Below are 7,806 nucleotides of genomic sequence, written 5' to 3'. Positions count from 1 at the left end.
AGGTCAAGGCTGCAGTGAACTGTGATCACGCCACTGCACTCCAGGCTGGGTGACGGATTGAGACTCCGTCTTTAAACAAACAAACAAACAACAACAGAAAAGAAAAAGAAATTGAGCACATTATTACAATTCACTCTAACATCTTGATTGAAGGGAAGAACTGAGCCATCAGTTTCACTCATACTAAACAGGAAATAAGTACTGCTATTTTGATGGGAAATGAGAGGAGGAATTAAGTGAGTAATAGAATAACGAAGAACCAACTTATGAAAACTAAAACATAACCCATATCAGTCTCAATTTATAATCTGTATGTCTGTGTTGACTTATCCACTTGGAATGTGAGAAATATTCTTTATTAATTCCACTTACTGGGTTGCCAGATATAACACAGGAAGCCCAGTTAAATCTGAATTTCAGTTAAACAACAAATAATTTTTTAGTATATGTCCCCAATACTGCACGAGATGTATTTATACTAAAACACTATTTGTTGTTTATCTGAAATTCAAATTTCACCGAGTGTTCTGCATTTTTATTTGCTAAATCTGGGCACTCTTCACTGGGCACTTTCTCAGAGCACTAACCCATCAAATGCCAACTGCTGTGGGACTGCTCCGAGGATATGACCTAATGACAATGGAAGATGACATGTTGCTGGCAATGAGAGAAGTCAACACAATGTGTATACTTGTTTTCAGGAGTTGTTCTCAAAGCTTACCACCTTTTTAGTGTGGTGTTAGATCTTCAACTTCAACTTCATTTTTATCTTTGCTGTAAAGTCAAAGGAAGACATGAGAGATCTCTTTTGGTAGGGCATAATGTAGCCTTTTAAATTGATACATATTTGTGGGCCATTTGTTTTACAGGGAATTAGTCTAGGAAGTACAAGACAATGCCACTGGACAGATAGTGTCATTTAAATTTTTAAAAAAACTATTGTTAGGTTTAAATGAGTCACTACTTCATTAAGCTGTTAATATTAGATAACACACATCGAATGAATGTTTCCCATAGGCCAAGCTCTGTCCTAAGCATTTCACATGTATTCACATTTCATGCTCACAAGCTGCCTCTGACCGACTGATTTTGATTTTCTTGATTTTATGGATGAGGAAACTGAGAAGGAGAGATGATGAACTTTCCCAAGGTCACACCATTCATAAGTGGGAGAAACAAGCTAAAACTCAGGCCGTGTTACTGCAGAGTACTCAAAATCAAACAAAATTTCATCTCCGGTTCTGGCACCTCACCAAAAAACAAACCACGATTAAAAAATATAAAATTTTAGTAACAGCACACATAAATTTCAAAGTACTTTCCCCGAGTTTGTAACTGAAGTTTTAAGTAAGTGTGTTTTTAATTAATTATAAAGTGGATTGAAGAGAAAGTACTGGAAAATGAAGGAAGGAGTTTCCGCTAAACCCCGAACAAAACTGTGTTAAACTGAGCCATATAAAACGGCTCCTTCTAGCTCCATTTCTCCTCAGACCATGAGTGCTACTCCTGATTGCCCTGTATTGTCATTTCCAGGGAGAAATGACACCAGCACAGTGGCAGCCCTTCCAATCTGGAGCGCGGTCCACACCACTGCTGAATTGGTGCTCGGTGCACCACGTGCCGGAGTGCGGAAAACGCGCAGCACACTGCCGATTCTAGATGGTCGGAGGAATTCAGTGTACTCAGAGAACACCGTGCAACAAGCAAAACCGGCCTGATGCGGGGCGAATTCAGCCGGGGACAAATCTGATCGTATCGGGTCTGCGGACCGGAGCTGGCAAGCCAGGCACCACCCAGGCACCACCTGGCTCCGTCCGGGCTGGCTGAGTTCACCGCGGGTCCAGGTGGGTGAGGAGGATGCCGGGCGCGCCCGTGCGTCGGAAGCCGCCGCAGCCAGTGGGAGGCCGAGGCTCCTCCCCGGTCCCTCCTCCACCAGCGGCCGGGGAGGAGAGGGTCGGGGCCGCCAAGCCGCGCCGGGCGGGCCAGGGACACAGTCAGCGTGCAGCCCACCTACCCGCCCGCCCGGCGGAGCTGCTCTGCCGGCAGCCACGGGGACAGCAGCCGGCCGGAGACTCGCAGTGCTGGCGGCGAGAGGCGGTCGGGTTTGGAGCGCTCGGGTCGCTTCGGTGCGCGGTGGAACGCCCCCAGAGCCCCGGGTTCCCGCGAGCAGCTCCGCGCCGCGCCTGGGTGAGGAGGGGACCCGGGGACCCGGCGGGAGCGGGAGCGGGAGGAAGGGGGCGGGGCGCGCCGGGCGCGGGAGGCACTGTCGCCTCGCTGGAGGCCGGGACCCCGGGCCGGGGTGGGCTTAGCTGAGCCGCACTCGCCCTGCAGGCCGTTCCTGGACTCGCCGACCCTGCTGCTCTCGGAAACAGCGCTTCGGTCCTCGCGGGGAGACCTAGGGAGGGTGACAAGATTCGACACCAGTTCACCCAAACCTTTTCCCGAAAGGAAAGGAAGCAACTCCAAGATCTCAGAGCTAGGGAGGAGAGTCAGGCCAGGGCAATAGGGTACACACTGGGTTTTCTCATCTGTAAGTGTTTTACCGGGACAGTCTCTGTCTCTCACACACATCCCTACACCCCTCTCACTCACTCACTCTCCTCTCCCTCCTCTCTCTCCCTTTCTCCTTCCTCTCTCCCGCTCCCTCTCTCCCTTCCTCCCTCCCTCCCCCACCTCTGTTCAGAGAATTGGAAACTCTTAACTAAGAGTTACCAATAAAACAAGTCATCACAGAATGCAGGGAAATTACTGCTAAAATAATACCTGGCTTAATTTCTAAAGTTGAATATGCTCAGATAAAAATTCCAAAAATAAAATAATTAAAGCTGGGAATGAGAAAAAAAAATATTTTGGACAGATTTGCCTTTGTCCTGGCTGTAGCCATGCAGATATCTGTGACTGCAAAGATTTGTAGATAATTGAAAATATCTCTATGGCAGCAGCATTTCTGGAGAAGGCTGTGGACCAGAGTTCAATAGGGTTGTTTCACTTAGTGAAGCATTCTCTCTCAGAGGAAGGTCTTGCATTTTCCCTCATTGAATCACTAAGTACTAGAGAGTCAGGAAGTTTTAAAGTTGTTTACCAACTAGGGTGGCGATGTTCTTCACAGAGATAGGACAACTGACGCAGTGAGACACCTCTATTTCTCTTTCTTGTCTTTTTTTGATGTGCAACTTACTAAAAGGAGATACGCCTGCTTAGAGGAAAACAAGCCCTTCCTCATTTATGTTGTGTGCAGTGGAAATGTCAGCTCGTGACTTAATAGTCTCTAGGACATGTTAACTTGCCAGATCCCCTGAATTATTTACTGGTCAGTGTGTCTGAATTTCAGCTTGAAGTGGCCAGTCTGGTGATTCGAATTGCAGACAAAATGTGATAGTAATTCTGGCAGCTGTATGATTTATCTCTTACCATATCTACCACCCTATTTCCCTTAGGGTTGGGGAGTGGGGTGGTTGGGGCATCTTTAAGGGAGAGGTTACATGTCTCCTTGAAGCCAGAAATCTATTTGTTTGACTCATGTTTTGAAATGTTAAATTAGTTGCTCTGTTAAAAGTCAGTGGATATTACATACAAATGGAATTTTCCAGCTTTTCTTGGAAACAACTGGTTGATCTAGTGACACAGAGCTGTCATTCCTACATGGAAGCCATTAACAGGAATAGAGTGCTAGTCGCCTCCTTTGGATGATCCAGTCTGCCGTAATCCACACCAATCTTTATTCTATTGCATGGACCTGTTTGATTGATTTAAATTACCTGACTGGCCCTTGTAGACTTTTGATTTTTAACTTCAGGTTTAGAGCAATCAAGTGCAGCTTGTCTGTTACACTTTCGCCCTCATCTAATGCAAGATCTCTATTCTAGGAATCTCTACCCCGGCTGGTAGTCCCCAGACCTGTACTTTCACTGCTCCTCTGATAAAGAGGATATTGCTAATTGTTGAAAAACCCCTGTTGATGGAGCTGTGCAATCTGGGCCCACATAGGGCATGTTGAGGACTTTTGCACAGAACTGTGGCTGTCACATGCCATCTGAGTTTTTCCCATAGTAAACATTCCTCATTTGTTCAGCACCTCCTCCTGTGACTTGCTGCCTTATTCCCTCATTATTCTAGTTATTTTGGGCTTATTGTCTCTTGGCATGAACCTTTACTTGTTAAAATCCTTAAAGCCCCACCAATTAAACAGGATGGTGCAGAATGCAGTGGGAGGCTGGCCTCCTATTTTCTAAGATGTTATACTTTTGTCTTACAACTGAAGATGTCTTTAGATTTTTCTTGGCCAATCCATTGTGTTTTTAAATTTACTTTCAGGGCTTATTTTCCAGTTAGATTCTTCCAGATCGTTTACAGGAGAACTGTTCAATGTACAGCTTGAGAGCAATGGTTTTCAGCTGAAGATGATTTTTGCCCCCACTCCAGGGGACATTTGGCAATATCTGGAGACATACTATTTAGTTGACACACTGGGGTGTGCCAATGACATCTAGTGGGTAAAGGCCAGGGATGCTGCTAAACACCCTACAATACATAGGACAGCTCTCACAACCAAGACTTACCAACCCGGAGTGTCAGTAGGGCCAAGCTTAAGAATTCCTACTTTAGAGTCAGGGTCTAGGTTCAGATCCTGATTTAGCTACTTCTTATCTCTGTGACCTTGGGCATGTTATTTAACCTCTTTGTCTTTATTTTCTCATCTGTATATCGAAGAATTCTGAGGACTAAATGAGTTCATTTATATTTTTAGAAGGGTACCTACCACAGAGTAAGTCATCATGATTGCTAACTGTCGTACAAACACTATCTTATTTTTCTACCTTATTTTATTCATTTTAGTTTGTACATATGACATCAGATAAGTGGGTGGGTAAAGTTTGAGGGATAGCACTTCATTTCTGATCTTGCCTATAGGATGGGCACTGGTGCATTTGGATGTTTTAGGGAACTAACAGCTCTTCTCAGAACTGCCGTCCCTCCGTGGCCTCCATTATCATTTTTCCTGCTTCTTTCAGTATTTTCTGCTGTATTGGGGCATATATGTCAGTTTAATACTGCATCCTCCTGGAGAACATGGACACTGAGTTTCGTTAGCGGGAGAGGATCTGTTCCTGTTGCTTGTACACTCTATTTCCGGTGCCCCACAGGTTCCTCCACACCCCAGTCACTGTGGCTTGCACCTGCACGACAGACTCCTGGGGCTGAGCAGCAATTGGTAGACTTGGGGTAGTAGTAATAGCATTCCTCCAAGGGCTCATATCCCCATAACAACCCCGTTACCGGGGTTCCCCTTTCACAGATAAGGAGAGAAAAGCAGAAATTAGGCAAGACCTTAACTGCAGTCACCAAACTAGTAAGCAGCAGATTCAAGATACAAAGCTTTGCAGCCAGAAACTGGAGGTAGATTTCTAAATCACTTTATTCTTCTGACACAAGGTAAGTTTTCTCAAGAAGTATACCCATGACTTTTAACCTAACCACCATGTAGCTATTTATGCATACAACAGTCAACAGATCCACACTCTGTTGTGAGTAATATTGCATACATGGGGTGTATGTATGTGTGTTTCTTTTTCTTCCACTGTGTTTCATTTGTTAAGGGCAGGGGTTGATTGTGACTTTCATTTTTCATAATGCAAGGATCTCTGATCCTTTAAGGAGAAGCCACAGTTACTCTAGAAAAATCATTCTTCTGAAGCTTAAACTCATTGTAAGACTGTAGAGAAGACAGTAGCTGAGGTCACAGTGCCAGGTTGGCCTATCTAGGCAGGCAGGTTGGAGGATGCAATCTTAAGAGTAAGATCAAGAACTTTCAGTATAGCAGCAAGCTGTCCAGTGATCTTAGACAACTTTTACCTTTTATGACCTTTAAGCCATATAGAATATCAAACATCTGGACATTTGCACATTGGATGCAGATTAGTTCCCATTTCCAAAATTGTGAGTAGAATCAATCAATTATATGTTACTTGCAGGTTTTCAGTACAGTACTTGTACTTATAAATGAGTGTTAATAAACTACTTCCTCAATAAGGAACTTTCTTATTTTGCTCTTTTGACCGTACTTCTTTTCTTAGGTTGTGAAATGATTATGCAAGAGTTGTGGCTACTGTCCCCAATATAAGAGGCTTTGGACACTTCTGCAGAAGTCACTTGAGTGCTATACATTTGAGATAGTGTCCAAGTTAAGTTACAATTCCATTAGCTAATATGGTAGAGAGAAAATAATAGAGTAGATATTATCTTTTCTCTTTCTTGGTTTCATTAGCAAGTATTGAGCAGGAAATTTTTTGCAGATACTTTTAAAGAGAATCATATGTCTTGCATAAAGATGGGACCTGAGAGTTCAACCACACTCATCCCTTTTTCAGCATCCCTGGTGGGGAGTTATTTAGCAGTGTTTGAGTTCTCATGACAAAGAAAGCTACGCTGTGAGGTAGACATCACAACTGACTTAATTATCAAAATGTTCTTCCTTTTATTTCTCATGCATCTGCCTCCCTAGAATGAAATCCATATTTCTTCCTTGTTAAACAAGGATAGAGTTGCCCAGTATTTTCTTAGACCAAGGTTTCTCAACCTCAGCATTACTGCCATTTCGAGATTCCTCTATGATGTAGGGCTGTCCCGTGCACAATAGAATGCTTAACAGCATCCCTAACTGCTACTCACTAGATGCCAGTAGCAGCCCCCTCCTGGCTGTGGCAATGAAAGATATCTCCAGACATTACTAAGTGTTTTCTGGGGGGCAAAATTGCCTTAGTTGAGACGCTGTTGTAGAGTGATGTTCTAGCTGCATTCTCTAGCCTTCATCCTATGGTCAAATATCCAAAGAAGATTTTTATCTTCTTCAGCAATCATTTGGTCTGGTAGTGGGCCAGTTTTGAGGTACTTCAGCCACTTTCTTTGATTTTAGTGGAAACTGAATTGGCCTATTATTTGCTCTTTGTCTCATTAGGTTACTTTATATGTTCCATACTAGTTTTCTATTGCTGCTCTAAAAATTTACTACAGATTTAGTTGCTTAAAGCAACACAATTTATTATCTCATGGTTCTGAAAGTCAGAAGTCTGACACAGCTTTACTAGGCTAAAATAGAAGGTTCAGTGAAACTTGAGGAGTCAGCAAGGCTGTGTTGCTTTCTTGAGGCTCTAGAGATAACCTGTCGTCTTACCTTTCCAAGATTCTAGAGGCCACCTGCATATCATAGCTTATGCCCACTTCCTTCATTTTCAGTCAGTCATGGTGGGTTGCATTCTCACATCATTTGGACCTCTTCTTCTGCCATCCTCTTATACTTTTAAGGACTCTTGTGATTACATTAGGTTAGATAATCCATGATAATCTCCCTATTTTAAGGTCAACTGGTTAGCAACATTAATTCCATCTGCATTTTACTTCCCTTTTGCCTGGAACATAACATATTAGCATGTTCTGAAGTTTAGAATATGGACATTTAGGTGGAGTGCATTATTCAGCCTGTCACATGCTCCCATTCCAAAGGTCAGTCAAGAAGAATTTGGAAAGAGGGTACTGATACTTAACAAATGAGCATTTTCTTTTCTGACTCTTTACCAATAATACAAGAGTTAAGGCCTGTCTGTCCTAATCTCTTACCAGGACTCACTTGTACTTGGATGGTTTGTCAGCTCTTCAGAGAAATTCCAGACTCGAGATTGGACATTTTACCTATTATTTTGGTTTGTCTTTTGTTTTGAAAAGGGAAATGATGCCTGATGAGAATTTAACAGTGACAAAGAGGGAAAATCAGGATTTGTGGCAGTGTTGGTTGTATATGGACATCTCAAC

The 7,806-nt window shown here is 43.3% G+C and overlaps 1 protein-coding gene across 4 annotated transcripts in view; it reads left to right on the top strand.

Annotated features, from left to right (window-relative positions):
* Positions 1-1,672: 1,672 nt before the first annotated feature.
* PLA2G7 (phospholipase A2 group VII) overlaps positions 1,673-7,806 on the top strand; it is a 34,402-nt gene continuing 28,268 nt past the window's right edge. The window contains exon 1 of one of the 4 annotated variants that reach the window (XM_074397869.1): positions 1,673-1,844. The gene's annotated coding sequence lies outside the window, so the exon portion shown is untranslated. Of the gene's footprint in view, positions 1,845-1,914; positions 2,188-2,398; positions 5,434-7,806 lie in introns of those variants that run through there. The other 3 variants (XM_074397870.1, XM_003923082.4, XM_074397868.1) reach the window with 3 other exon arrangements.

Source organism: Saimiri boliviensis, chromosome 4, assembly GCF_048565385.1.
Source record: "Saimiri boliviensis isolate mSaiBol1 chromosome 4, mSaiBol1.pri, whole genome shotgun sequence".
NCBI lineage: Eukaryota > Metazoa > Chordata > Mammalia > Primates > Cebidae > Saimiri > Saimiri boliviensis.
This window is presented reverse-complemented; position numbering and strand designations above follow the sequence as displayed.